At 31.6% G+C, this 16,598-nt stretch overlaps 1 protein-coding gene across 2 annotated transcripts in view; it reads left to right on the forward strand.

The window, feature by feature from the left end:
- Positions 1 to 16,598, forward strand: part of LOC127713041 (fucolectin-like) — a 73,339-nt gene that overhangs the window by 22,061 nt on the left and 34,680 nt on the right. The gene's annotated exons all lie outside the window — the stretch shown is intronic.

Consider the following 16,598-nt stretch of genomic DNA (forward strand, 5'->3'; position numbering starts at 1 on the left):
CAAACATTGTATTAATTAGCTTATTTTCAAGATAATTATGAATTTTATGACAAATAAGTAGACATCAAAGTTGTTTTACATATAATTGTTCAAGAAAATACGAAATATACTTAAAACATATAAATATGGTAAATCAAAGACAAATTTATCTCAAAACTTAATGATCACTTTTCCTGTACCCTTTTTTCTAGGGCTTTCTGTCCTGCATTCTCCAACTAAAAAAACATGGATATAGTAGATAAGGAGGTGTTGTATGATTGTAAATGAGAAACTATCCACTCAAGACTAATTTTTGATCTGCATGTTTGCCAATACATTTAGTAATCATGCAGTTAATTCAACAATAGTGCATAATTTTACTCATTATTTGTTCATTACTCTTTAATTTCAACTTATCAACATTTTTGCCCATATACTTATATAACACAATTTATAGCTTGGATATATATCACAGCTTCCTCATACATTTCAAAAGTCATGAGTTTATTCCATGCATTTCCTTTGTTCTTTGTTGTTGAGAGTCAAACTTAAATGATTGACCAAGTTGTGAATATACACTTACATTTTGTATATTTTTAGATTCCTACTAGAAAATATTTTTTTCTATGTGGAATTTTGAAAACTTCCTACCAGGTTTTCCAGTAGGAATTTTATTTTCCCGCCAAATTATTCCTGCTAATCTAAATATTCCTGGTAGGAATATACAATATTCCTACTAAGAAATTCCTGCTAATTTAAATTTTTCGGCTATTTTCCGGGTGGATTCCTACTACTGTCTGACTAGAATATCACTCTATTCTGGTAGGAATTCAATGCAATATTCCTACTATATTCTGTGTACATTCTGTGTGGAATATTTCATACAGGTAATTTCATATGTCACAATGCTTATGTTAATATGTCACAGTAGGAACCGATTGCGTGGGGCAGCTGTTTGGTAACTCCTTCTTAAAAAAACTTGAGATTGGTGTATAAAGATAAAACTTTGACTTCTGGTTGTATATATAAAATGTCGATAACCATTTATAGCAAATGCTTTTCTTTTTCCATACAAAACAATGTTATTTTTAAAAAGTTCTATTCGTCCGATCTTGGGGACTATTACACTAATATCGAATAGCATTTTTTTTATTTACCAAATTAGGGCCCCAGGAGGGCATATAGCATACAAACAATATTATTATAAACAATAACATATGCAATACACAGACAATAGATATGTAACCTGTGTTATAAAAACAAATGTTTTGTTATATTTTGTTCTAATTGTAGATGACTGTTTAAAAAAACAAATTTCATTGGTTTATTTTGATATTTACAAAATTATGTAGAAAGGCTATATCAATCGAAACTGTCAAAATGTTTTCTAATATATACTTACGTTACTTCAGTCGGACACAGCAGAGTAGAATCAGAGTAACTGTCAAAAGACAAATGGCGCGAAATCATAGCGTGGATATTTTCGAAAGATATCGGGATTTTTCATCATTCCAATCTTTACGGCTGAACTCTCAGTTTACAGTCATCATTATCTTATAATTGCGTACCCATTAAAGAATAATTATCAGAATTTCATATGGTTCCATACAAATATTTTAACAGTTATTATTCATGTTATTTTTTTACCAATTTATGAAAATGAAACGCATGTTAACAAAAACGTGTATCTACAGTCCCTTTGTCGAATTATGTCTCCTTATATTTATTTGTTTATTATTGTTATTCTTTTTTTTTTCGCTTTTTTTTTACCATTCCTCTGCTAATCAAAGGGAAGCTATTCTCATATTATTTTGATACACTGAAAAGTACTGGACAACGATTCCATCGATGAACTAACGTGTACTAAAATGTACTTGACAGTACTAGATTTAACGCTACGCGTTTTTTCTTAATCAGAATCAGTACTGACTGGTACCAGAAGTCCATTACTACACCAAAAAAAATTTGTAAAATTCAAAGCAAGTGGAGATATTACTATGATCATATTAGGATTGGTGGAAAGGGAAAAGTTTATTTCTGTTGAGGTTTTTTTTTTCTAAATCTACAAAAGGTTTCAGTTACGTACTATGCAGCATGGCATTCTCTAAATACATACGGGTCCGAAGACTGACTCTCCGTTTTATGATATAACGGTAAAACAAGGAACCGACGAGAGGAACAAGTAAAGATAAAATGTTAACGCAGAATTATGTCCACATGCAGAAAATCAAAGAGAACGATCTCTCATTGTGTATGCAACTGAAATTAAGGACAGACATAGACAATAATGAATGAAGATTTGTATACTATTAAAAGAAGCTGCTTCTGATAATAACTGCACATCTGTAGATATTAAACTAGCCATCACTCATCGTCATATAGACCATCGCACATCAGCGAACGAACCATCGTACTTCGGCGTAGACCATCGCACTTCAGCGTGACCATCGTACTTCAGCGTCCCCATCGCACCTCCGAGTCCTACATATATAGCATTCTGACAATTAATTTATATAGAACACAAACAAAACAAAAACAAACAAAAAAATACCAAGTAGTTCTTTTAAATAAAATTTATAAAAAAAATTAAAAATAATTTCCAAAATATCATTCCTCATTATTACAATATCTTTAAAAAAAAACTATTAAACTTATCATTAATCATTTTTCAAATATGAAATAATGAACAGTGAATTTCGTACTACATTAATTTATACTTCTCTAAAATTAAATTTGATGCTCTATTTATTTTTAACAATGACTTACAATTTCTATTAAGTGTGCAATACAGCTTTGAATTTGGATTGTAATTAAACATATGAACATAGTTTCTGACACAGAATGAATGTGGTATAAAAACTCAAAAATTTGAAATTCCTCATTTACCGAATATGATCCAATTTTAAAAATCTTAATAGTTATATGGATAGATTCAGAATTCTTGTATTTTTTCAATTTTTCTGTAGTATTACCCTCCCCACAAAAATGCCAAACCACAGGACAATAGTTGATATTACACATAATATATGAGAGATAAATAGTTAACCTTCCCAATTTTGATAGATGTTTTACAATTCTTTTAAGTATATTTAACTGCATTGATGTTTTTTTGCAAATTTCAGAAATGTGTGTTTCAAACTTAAGTTGATAACCTATTATCACTCCCAGGAGCTTCACCTCAGTGTCACATAACATTTCATTCCCATTCAAATTGAATTTGATTTCCCCACTTCAGGATTTATTGCCAATGGCAATTGCTTGAAATTTATCCGGATTAGCTTTCATTTTCTTATCATCAAACCAATCAATTTAAACTGCACTTTCCTTTTCCAGAGATTTAACTAATCTGGTTAGATCTGGTCCTGAGTGTGACAATGTATTGTCCTCTGCATAGTTGTGCAATTCATTTTCTATTACAAAATTGAAAAATGTCGTTACGTAAAATTTGAAAAGCACAGGACCAAAATTGAGCCCTGCGGCACACCTTTGTTAATATTTTGCCAGGTACTAAAGTATGCACCAACTATTACACATTGTTTTCTGTTCGACAGATAGTTGTCAATATGACTTAGTGTACCATTTGACAGGCCATATGCATTCAACTTTAGTAACAGTAAGTTATGGGGTAAGCAATCAAAGGCCTTTGAAAGGTCCGTAAGAACAGCTGTAACATATAAATTTTGATCGACTGCCTTTTCCCAGTCCTCAATGACTTTGATAAGTGCTGTATTACAGCCATAGCCAGGTATAAAAGCTGACAAAGAAGGATGAAATATCTTATTAAAACATTCTATGAGCTGCTTGTATATGGCCCTTTCAAAGAACTTTGACACAACGGATGGCAGCAACCCAACAGCGGGTTGTCTGATTCGTCTGAAAATTTCAGGGCTGGTAGATCTTTACCCGGTGAACATTTTTACCCTCTGTAAAATTTGCTATAAATGCTTTAGTTTTAGAGATATAAGCCAAAAACTGTTTTTTTTTGTTATCCCTATGTTCTATTTTTAGCCATGGCGGCCATGTTGATTGGTAAGCAGGGTCATCGGACACATTTTTATAACTAAATACCTAATGATAATTGTGGCAAAGTTTGATTCTATTTGGCCCTGTAGTTTTAAGGAGAAGATTTTTGTAAAAGATTTACGAAAAATTGTTAAAAATTGACAATAAAGGGCAATTACTCTTAAAGGGTTCAATTGACAATTTTGGTCTTGTTAACGTATGTGTATATCTTACTTTGATGAACATTATTGCTGATTACAGTTTATCTCTTTCTATAATAATATTCAAGATAATTACCAAAAACTGCAACATTTCCTTAAAATTACCAATTCAGGGACAACAACCCAACAACGGGTTGTCTGATTCGTCTGAAAATTTCACGGCAGATGGACCTTTACCTGATGGACATTTTTATCTAATCAGATTTGCTCTAAATGCTTTAAGATATAAGACATAAACTGTATTTTACCCCTATGTTATATTTGTAGCCATGGCGGCCATGTTGGTTGTTAGGCGGGGTCGTCGGACACATTTTTTAAAACTAAATATCCCAATAATGATTGTGGCCAAGCTTGGTTAAATTTGGCAAAGTAATTTCAGAGGAGAAGATTTTTGTAAAAGAGAACAACTGACGACGACAGACGACTGACGCCAAGTGATGAGAAAAGCTCACTTGGCCCTTTGGGTCAGCTGAGCTAAAAAGAAATTATTAAAATGAAAAAAACTAACCATTATGCATATTTGATATATAAGAAAAAAACGTTGATTGTTAATGAGATAGCTATATAATATGTTTATATATGTAATGCTAAGATTTACCAATGTCGTCTTTTAGGAAAATACATTATTAGTAAATATATCAGCAATCGTAATCGAGTAGTATCATGCGCTGACCGAAGACAATTGTAACTATTGAAGAAAACGTTCGGTATTTCGAACCTCAAATATGCTGTCGTTTTTAAGTTAAAATCTAGACTTTATGTTAATTTCGATTGCCAATGGATTCTTGGAAAAAGTAATTTTCCTACAGTTAAGGTTGGATCTTCACTTGAAGATTGGTTTGTTAATGTTCTAATCTTTTCTGTATTTATGCTTTCTAATGCTTTATTTTTCTAACTATACCACTGGTTTACAAATGGAACAGAACTTGCTTACCCTTCTAGGGTACCTTAATTTACATCTGTTCATTGGTGGATTGAATTGTTTTTGTTTTCTGTGAAGGTTTAAGTGGACTGTTTCAACTTTGTCCAATTGAAGTACTGGATGATGAGTTGTTTCTTTCTGAATAGGTTTGATTGTTTGGGGATATCTTCGGATGAATGAAATTTACCAAGGCCTCTTAATTAGCACTTACATATTTCATCCTGTGTATTCTCATTAAATAGAGAAAATCTATCCTTTTAAAAATCAAACTTTCAATAAAATAATACTGTCCAATGAACACACGATTCACATAGTATGTTACAAAAGATTATATGATGATGCATAATGTATGATGTACCTGATCTAATAGATAAATTTAATTAACATTGTCTGAAAGAAAGCAAATCTATTATGTTATCGCAATTTCTTAAAACTTAAATTGATTTACTGGATACCTTTCTCTATGAATAGTTGAATTGATGAAAATCATACTATTTCATTATCTGTTACAAAAATATGTACTATTTGAACATCTCAGTAATAATACATTTTGAATGATCTATACAAAAACTTAACAAAGAAGTCAATTCGTCAATTCTGTCAGGTGATTAACTTAAACCTGAATTACTTATTTCTAATTATCTTAGATAAATTATCATATGATTACTTTCAACACATGATTTTAACAATACACAAATTTAGTCCGTGCCAGGTCAAAACACTGATAATCTAAGGCTACAAAATATTTCTGAGGTAAAAATTAAATGACTAGGTGTCACTCCACTGTAAGGAAATAAAATCAAAATTGAAGTACAAATTGTTTAATCATCTTCTATTCCTGGCTTTCTAATACATTACGCCCGATGTTTGTGTCATACATCATGTAAATGTTCATATGTATGTAATCAGTATCTTCCATAGATTTAGATTTACAAAAGTTAAAATGGTGAAGTATAAATTCTTTTTTGTGTACCCTTGGCAATTTTCAGCATTTATTTACTATCAAATGTTGCAAAAAGGGGCATGAAAATGTCACATATTCTCCCAAAATTTGGCTCAAACTAGAATTTCTATTCCTATGAGTTATACCTTTTCTGAAACTATTGAAATTAATTTACCAAAACGATCAAATGAAAATTGGATGTCTTTCGTCTCATTTATTTTGGTAAAATTGAATCATTAAGTTCGATCGACAAAAAGTTGGAAAAACATCACAATAACGTCTCGACCAATAGCTGGTATAGTTATAAAAATGTGGACGGTCATACTGACAACAACCCATAATACATGAATTACACAATTTTAATGATCAAATAAATCCACGATGAAGACTATATTAATCTTCAGCTATCCAAAAATAAATGTTATTGCACAATAGCTTTCATATTTGAAAAATCCATATGGGCCAAAATGCGAAACTATACACTTATTTAAGTGGGGTGCTACTTTAGATCTAAAACAAAAACGTCGAAAGATAATGGCGGAGTCGCAACGTAGCTCCATTATTTACACCGTTGTGTTCATTCAAACACGTCAAAATTGCAGTGTACCTGTCAATCGGTAAAACATTGTATCTCTCTGTTTTGACAACTTATTCACAAACCAGACATTTCGTAGACAATGTTCTCTTTTACCTGATTGAAGACAAAAGCACGTTGGTTGCACAAAATTGATAAAGTGTTATTTAATTTTACTAAAATACGGTCGATACCACTACTGCTACATTTAAAACTCCCTGAGGGTATCGTCAGCTTAGTAGAAGTGAGTGATTGGGCACTGATATGATTTATGACGAATACTTAAAAATTGTCCGTCGATAAGTTCAGAAAATACAAAGAAGCGGAGATTCCAGTTTCCTCCGCGAAAGTTGACCTTAGATGAACTTTGCTATTCTTTTGATGCTTCTTTTGCCCACTTAGTGCATAGCGTTTCTACATAACTACATATTGCTGGTTTTTGAATGTTTAGGTTTGAGAGTTCCCGATGAACGCAAATCGAGAACAGCACAGCATGACAGACGCACGAAACCATTATGCATATTGGATATATAAGAAAAAAACGTTGAATGTTAATGAGATAGCTATATAATATATTTATATATGTAATGCTAAGATTTACCAATGTCGTCTTTTAGGAAAATACATTATTAGTAAATATATCAGCAATCGTAATCGAGTAGTATCATGCACTGACCGAAGACAATTGTAACTATTGAAGAAAACGTTCGCAATTTCGAACCTCAAATATGCTGTCGTTTTTTAGTTAAAATCTAGACTTTATGTTAATTTCGATTGCCAATTGATTCTTGGAAAAAGTAATTTTCCTACAGTTAAGGTTGGATCTTCACTTGAAGATTGGTTTGTTAATGTTCTAATCTTTTCTGTATTTATGCTTTCTAATGCTTTATTTATCTAACTATACCACTGGTTTACAAATGGAACAGAACTTGCTTACCCTTCTAGGGTACCTTAATTTACATCTGTTCATTGGTGGATTGAATTGTTTTTGTTTTCTGTGAAGGTTTAAGTGGACTGTTTCAACTTTGTCCAATTGAAGTACTGGATGATGAGTTGTTTCTTTCTGAATAGGTTTGATTGTTTGGGGATATCTTCGGATGAATAAAATTTACCAAGGCCTCTTAATTAGCACTTACATATTTCATCCTGTGTATTCTCATTAAATAGAGAAAATCTATCCTTTTAAAAATCAAACTTTCAATAAAATAATACTGTCCAATGAACACACGATTCACATAGTATGTTACAAAAGATTATATGATGATGCATAATGTATGATGTACCTGATCTAATAGATAAATTTAATTAACATTGTCTGAAAGAAAGCAAATCTATTATGTTATCGCAATTTCTTAAAACTTAAATTGATTTACTGGATACCTTTCTCTATGAATAGTTGAATTGATGAAAATCATACTATTTCATTATCTGTTACAAAAATATGTACTATTTGAACATCTCAGTAATAATACATTTTGAATGATCTATACAAAAACTTAACAAAGAAGTCAATTCGTCAATTCTGTCAGGTGATTAACTTAAACCTGAATTACTTATTTCTAATTATCTTAGATAAATTATCATATGATTACTTTCAACACATGATTTTAACAATACACAAATTTAGTCCGTGCCAGGTCAAAACACTGATAATCTAAGGCTACAAAATATTTCTGAGGTAAAAATTAAATGACTAGGTGTCACTCCACTGTAAGGAAATAAAATCAAAATTGAAGTACAAATTGTTTAATCATCTTCTATTCCTGGCTTTCTAATACATTACGCCCGATGTTTGTGTCATACATCATGTAAATGTTCATATGTATGTAATCAGTATCTTCCATAGATTTAGATTTACAAAAGTTAAAATGGTGAAGTATAAATTCTTTTTTGTGTACCCTTGGCAATTTTCAGCATTTATTTACTATCAAATGTTGCAAAAAGGGGCATGAAAATGTCACATATTCTCCCAAAATTTGGCTCAAACTAGAATTTCTATTCCTATGAGTTATACCTTTTCTGAAACTATTGAAATTAATTTACCAAAACGATCAAATGAAAATTGGATGTCTTTCGTCTCATTTATTTTGGTAAAATTGAATCATTAAGTTCGTTCGACAAAAAGTTGGAAAAACATCACAATAATGTCTCGACCAATAGCTGGTATAGTTATAAAAATGTGGACGGTCATACTGACAACAACCCATAATACATGAATTACACAATTTTAATGATCAAATAAACCCACGATGAAGACTATATTAATCTTCAGCTATCCAAAAATAAATGTTATTGCACAATAGCTTTCATATTTGAAAAATCCATATGGGCCAAAATGCGAAACTATACACCTATTTAAGTGGGGTGCTACTTTAGATCTAAAACAAAAACGTCGAAAGATAATGGCGGAGTCGCAACGTAGCTCCATTATTTACACCGTTGTGTTCATTCAAACACGTCAAAATTGCAGTGTACCTGTCAATCGGTAAAACATTGTATCTCTCTGTTTTGACAACTTATTCACAAACCAGACATTTCGTAGACAATGTTCTCTTTTACCTGATTGAAGACAAAAGCACGTTGGTTGCACAAAATTGATAAAGTGTTATTTAATTTTACTAAAATACGGTCGATACCACTACTGCTACATTTAAAACTCCCTGAGGGTATCGTCAGCTTAGTAGAAGTGAGTGATTGGGCACTGATATGATTTATGACGAATACTTAAAAATTGTCCGTCGATAAGTTCAGAAAATACAAAGAAGCGGAGATTCCAGTTTCCTCCGCGAAAGTTGACCTTAGATGAACTTTGCTATTCTTTTGATGCTTCTTTTGCCCACTTAGTGCATAGCGTTTCTACATAACTACATATTGCTGGTTTTTGAATGTTTAGGTTTGAGAGTTCCCGATGAACGCAAATCGAGAACAGCACAGCATGACAGACGCACGAAACCATTATGCATATTGGATATATAAGAAAAAAACGTTGAATGTTAATGAGATAGCTATATAATATATTTATATATGTAATGCTAAGATTTACCAATGTCGTCTTTTAGGAAAATACATTATTAGTAAATATATCAGCAATCGTAATCGAGTAGTATCATGCACTGACCGAAGACAATTGTAACTATTGAAGAAAACGTTCGCAATTTCGAACCTCAAATATGCTGTCGTTTTTTAGTTAAAATCTAGACTTTATGTTAATTTCGATTGCCAATTGATTCTTGGAAAAAGTAATTTTCCTACAGTTAAGGTTGGATCTTCACTTGAAGATTGGTTTGTTAATGTTCTAATCTTTTCTGTATTTATGCTTTCTAATGCTTTATTTATCTAACTATACCACTGGTTTACAAATGGAACAGAACTTGCTTACCCTTCTAGGGTACCTTAATTTACATCTGTTCATTGGTGGATTGAATTGTTTTTGTTTTCTGTGAAGGTTTAAGTGGACTGTTTCAACTTTGTCCAATTGAAGTACTGGATGATGAGTTGTTTCTTTCTGAATAGGTTTGATTGTTTGGGAATATCTTCGGATGAATAAAATTTATAACGTGTCGTTTTCATTTATTTTAATAAAGGATTAGTAAATTGTTAAAACATTCTATATATAGGTTTAGATTAAGCTAGATTAAACTGCCTTCAAAACTAATACTTCATTTAAAATTGCAAAATACATCTAGACTTACATCTCCTTCCCTACTATATCGTCGAGCTAAACTACATCGAACCTTACGACCTTATTTTCCTATAACAACGTTATCACTATGAAAAGCAAAAATTATTAGAAATCATATGCAAGCAATTGTTTATAAAGAAGATGTGGTATGATTGCCAATGAGATAAATTGCCACCAGAGACGAATGGACGTAGAATTTAACGGCTTATAGGTCACCATAAATAATGGGTAAAACCTGGACCGCAAAGTCATCTTGTAAAGGCCCCGAAATGACATTTTTTTAACAATTCAAACGGATAATATAACGGCCTAATTTATGTAGAGAACAATGAACGGAAAACAAATATGATATACAGCAAAGAACAACAACCTCTGAATTCTCGACAAGGTACAGACACATACATAGTGTGACAGGGTTGGAAATGTTAACTGGCTCCGACCCCCATTTTTCCCCTTAGATCGGACAGTGGTTTAACGGTATAACACATGAGCAAATTAAATAATCAATTGAAAGGACTTATCAGATCGACGTAAAGTACAAAAAGCTTACAAAAACAAAAAAGACACAAAGACCAGATATGACTGTTCATCTGTCAAAGGTAATGAGACCTTGGAAAAATTGCCTTTCCAATGTTTTCATAATATTTATTTGTTTTGATCTCAATATATTCTGAGGTTTAAAATATGGATGAGCATCTGTGTAGATCTAATGGACATAATACCGAGGAGACTCGGGCCAAGGCCTCTTAATTTGCACTTACATATTTCATCCTGTGTATTCTCATTAAATAGAGAAAATCTATCCTTTTAAAAATCAAACTTTCAATAAAATAATACTGTCCAATAAACACACGATTCACATAGTATGTTACAGAAGACTATATGATGATGCTTAATGTATGATGTACCTGATCTAATAGATAAATTTAATTAACATTGTCTGAAAGAAAGCAAATCTATTATGTTATCGCAATTTCTTAAAACTTAAATTGATTTACGGGAGATCTTTCTCTATGAATAGTTGTAAATCATACTATTTCATTATCTGTTCCAAAAATATGTACTATTTGAATATCTCAGTAATAATACATTTTGAATGATTTATACAAAAACTTTAAAAAGAAGTTAATTCGTCAATTCTGTCAGGTGATTAACTTGATCCTGAATTACTAATTTCTAATTATCTTAGATAAATTATCATATGATTACTTTCAACACATGATTTTAACAATACACAAATTTAGTCCGTGCCAGGTCAAAACACTGATAATCTAAGGCTACAAAACATTTCTGAGGTAAAAATTAAATGACTAGGTGGTACTCCACTGTAAGGAAACAAAATCAAAATTGAAGTACAAATTGTTTAACCATCTTCTATTCCTGGCTTTCTAATACATTACGCCCGATGTTTGTGTCATACATCATGTAAATGTTCATATGTATGTAATCAGTATCTTCCATAGATTTAGATTTACAAAAGTTAAAATGGTGAAGTATAAATTCTTTTTTGTGTACTCTTGGCAATTTTCAGCATTTTTTTTATTATCAAATGTTGCAAAAAGGGGCATGAAAATGTCACATATTATCCCAAAATTTGGTTCAAACTAGAATTTCTATCCCTATGAGTTATACCTTTTCTGAAACTATTGAAATTAATTTACCAAAACGATCAAAGGAAAATTGGATGTCTTTCGTCTCATTTATTTTGGTAAAATTGAATCATTAAGTTCGTTCGACAAAAATTTGGAAAAACATGACAATTATGTCTCGACCAATAGCTGGTATAGTTATAAAAATGTGGATGGTCATACTGAAAAAAACCCATAATACATGAATTACACAATTTTAATGATCAAATAAACCCACGATGAAGACTATATTAATCTTCAGCTATCCAAAAATAAATGTTATTGCACAATAGCTTTCATATTTGAAAAATCCATATGGGCCAAAATGCGAAACTACACACCTATGTAAGTGGAGTGCTACTTTAGATATAAAACAAAAACGTCGAAAGATAATGGCGGAGTCGCAACGTCAGCTCCATTATTAACACCGTTGTGTTCATTCAAACACGTCAAAATTGTAGTGTACCTGTCAATCGGTAAAACATTGTATGTCTCTGTTTTGACAACTTATTCACAAACCAGACATTTCGTAGACAATGTTCTCTTTTACCTGATTGAAGACAAAAGCGCGTTGGTTGCACAAAATTGATAAAGTGTTATTTAATTTTACTAACATACGGTCGATACCACTACTGCTACATTGAAACTCCCTGAGGGTATCGTCAGCTTAGTAGAAGTGAGTGATTGGGCACTATATGATGTATGACGTACAAATTAAAAGTTCTCCTTCGATAAGTTCAGAAATTACTAAGAAACGGAGACTCCAGTTTCCTCCGCGAAAGTTGACCTTAGAAGAATGATTAATTATTTATCTATTTCATTCAATTGGAAAATTAAAAAGGAAATCCTATTTATTCCATTTAAATCTATTTCTTTCATAAATTTCGTCATTGGCAATTTATCATAATAAGCAACTGAAAGTAAAAATTGAACATAGATTTTGTTGATTCATTTAAATATATGTTTAGAATATGTAGTGAAGGTACCAAGTGAAAATGCTGTATAAATGTGTTGTAGGATTATCTAATATATTAATTTCTTGTGGTAATGTATTATTTTAATGACTTTTTTATAACTTTAAGCTATGTCTTTCAAATTAAAACTTTTATATCATTTGGAACCAAATATAAGTATTACATGTATATATTTTACTGATCTTAGATATAAATATCTCATCTATGATAATATCGAACTATAGACGTATAACAATAACTACCCCCATTCCTCGAATTTGACCTACCGAGTACGTACACGATGGGTGCCAAATGTGGAACAGGACTTGCTAACCCTTCCAGATCACTCCCAGTGTATGACAGGGTTCGTGTTGCTCAGTCTTTAGTTTTCTATGTTGAGTTATGTGTGCAGTTGTTTGTCTGTTTTTCTGTTAGTCTTTTTCCTTTTAAGCCATGAAGTTGTCAGTTTTTTTTTCGACTTACGAATTGACTGATTAAAAATGCACAAGTACAGCTACTATGTATTTGTAAATGAAACAAATCAAACACTAACGATAATGAATACAGATAAAGTAGTCTATTCCTGGGGCAGAACATCCTTAGGATTTGGAAAAATTAGAATTGTAAATAAAATAGAATAATTTAGAATAAAACACTTACTATTTTTGGAATTAAAGGACAAATTGCTTTTCGTTCAAATGTTTTCTTATTGCCATGAAAGACTGTTCAATGGCCTGGTCTATCGCAATGTCCAGAGCATACCAAATGATAATTATTCCAGAAATCCAGTCTTTTGCTCTGAACATTTTATCAGTCATTGAAAATTTAGATTTTATTTATATTTTATACTTAAGTGGTACAAAACAATTTAGAATTAAAATGTCAGTGCAGTTCGGAATTTTGATATAAAAATATCAGAATGAAAAAAGATAAATATCAAAATATTTTATATCATTTTTTTTTAATCGTACAAATGCGATGGACAATATCATAGAAAAGGACATTAAACTGCAAAAGTTAAAGAGAAATCGACAAATAACAGGCCACAAAATACTTCATAGAAATTTAAAGACCTCATCAAAATAGGGGGGTTTTATATGCCTTGAGAAATAAGCAGGTCTTATATGATACCCGTTGTGTTGCTTATGGTAAATACATATTAGAGATGACCAGGATATTGACGAACGAACGTAATAGGAGCGGTAATTGTTTGTTTACAAAACGTACTTTAAACTTAACGATGTAATTATTTGGATGGCATGTAATCACGATAACAGACAGAAACGCATAAAATATGCCGATGTTAAAAAGGTTTTTCATAATATATATGAAAGACGTTATAAAGTCTCCGCAAGTGTAACATTTCTACGATACGATGTGATTATTATTGTTGAAAGCATGATGAAATGTACATCCCACTTAAGATTTTTCGAGTGCACCAACGACTTTCGCAATGCTCAAACAAATATTTATGCAGGATTTGGAAGATTTGAAACAATTTATAAAATTATAAGATTACTAAATTACTGTTGTCGGATCGTATGTTTGTTCAATGTTTTTATTGGGTATTCAAGCTTCAACCCTCCTCCACCCCGCCAAGGGTGACTAAGGAATAGAAATATCGGCATTACAGATCTTCTTCCGGTCCCCAGTAAAACCTTTTTACAAAGTGTGGCGTTTGTTTGGCAAAACAGGATGTACAAGTTCGCAGCTACGTCCGGACAAAATAGGGACGTTACATCCGATGCCTCGTGTAGAGAGATTGTCAAACCCTTGCAACAATTCTGTGAGGGGTCCGTATACGTAGGTGGCAAATTTCTGTCCCTATCCAATATACCCTTGTTTTGCAATGGCAATCTAAACTTACCCGACCTAAAGGCTATATTACATTGTATTTATTGTTAATTTGTTCTCGTCCTAAACATGCATGAACTATTTGCCACTGGACGTTTAGCAACCAACAATAGATCAATTAATCAATCAAGTTTCAAACAAACAAATCAATCAGTTTACAAAAAAAAACATATAGTATTTTGAACCAGTTAGAAATAATGATTTGGGTCTATATTTCTTTATCATATTTGTCAACCTCTGAGGATGGCAAAACTTATTAGGTGTAAAAAACACTAGTCATAAGGGTAAATAACGTTTTTTTTTAAAGAGCATTGAAATTGACACAAGTGTCTATTAATAACGCACACACAACTTTAAATCCTGGCAACTAAATAAATTTTAATCCTATCCAGTACAATGTATGCACATACTCATGGCATCCTCTGACATGTTTTTTTTGTTGCGATTGTTGAAATGCGTTACAGTTATTTAAGTACTTTAAATTTCATTGACTTCACAAAATACCCAGAAGGCGAATGATATATGCTCGATAATAAATATTATTAAGATGATGGTACGTCAACTTTTTTTTTATTTCGGAATGTTGATATATTGCCTTTCCGTTTTGCTAAGCTCACGTGGGAAAATAGGGTATTTCTGTCCTCCCTATAATAAACCTATAGGAAACGATTTCGGCTAGTTATATACTTATTGATATAGTGTAGAAAATAGTTAACATGAAATCACTGGCAAATACGTTATTTTGTACCTATCAAAAACTGAAGCTTTGTCCCAATTTCCACATCAGTATAGAACAAGCCATAGTAGTTGGAAACATGTCACAAAAATTAGTTGCCGTAAGTATGTTTAAATCAAAATTTCAAAATGATATTCTCCTTATATATATATGATATTATCAGATTTACCATAATGTGATACTCAGCAAGGTGAAACGTACTTAAGGTCGATCTGTACGCGTGAGTAGGATGATCTGGTCCAACTTTCCTAGAGTTATATACATTTTTACTCAGAAAATTAGATCCTTACCAGTATGCAACTCATCAATCATATCAATATAGAAAGCGTCAATATCTATGCTACCACACTTGTATCAACTCCGTAATGCATTTAAATCCCTTTAGGAACCTCATTGTCAAAGCAGAGTCTTTTATATCGAATGCACCTTTTTCTACTGTAGATAATATTACATTATTAATCATTAATTCAACATGAGGAGTTAGCTACAGAGACAGGAAATATCTCACGTAAACTTAAAGCAACGATGCGAATTACTTAACGTCAACATGCGTTTTTATGTTAATATTTGTTTTTAATGAACTATTTATGAACAGCATATCCCGTTTCGTACGATTCGTCAAGTTACGCTTTCGTACGTTCGTTCGTCAATATCCTGGTCACCTCTCTGAGGTGATAAAGTTTAACTCGGTAATGTCACAATGTTGAGAACAGAATTGTGGCTTCGATACTTTAAACAACGGTCTATTTAAACGAACGATAACTTACTTCGATCAAACTGTGCTTAAATAGTGTTACTGTCATCAAACATATCCATGGAAATCTTCGACACATATATTCCATAACGGTTTTTTCAAGTCGTAATGGCGTCCGTAAAACAATCAAAGGTACTAGATTTGAAATTATATCTCTATCCCTTTATCACAGGTATTATAAATAATGATTATGATTATGAAAATGATAATAATGATATGTAGAGAAGAAGAAAATAAAGAAAGAAACTAAATCATTTATTGTATGTTCTGTACAAATGTAAAATTGAAGAAAAAAAAAACAAATAAACACTCATTGTCTTCAACATTTGTTTTATCAATTACACACAATT

The sequence above is a fragment of the Mytilus californianus genome, unplaced genomic scaffold, assembly GCF_021869535.1.
Source record: "Mytilus californianus isolate M0D057914Y unplaced genomic scaffold, xbMytCali1.0.p SCAF_8, whole genome shotgun sequence".
NCBI lineage: Eukaryota > Metazoa > Mollusca > Bivalvia > Mytilida > Mytilidae > Mytilus > Mytilus californianus.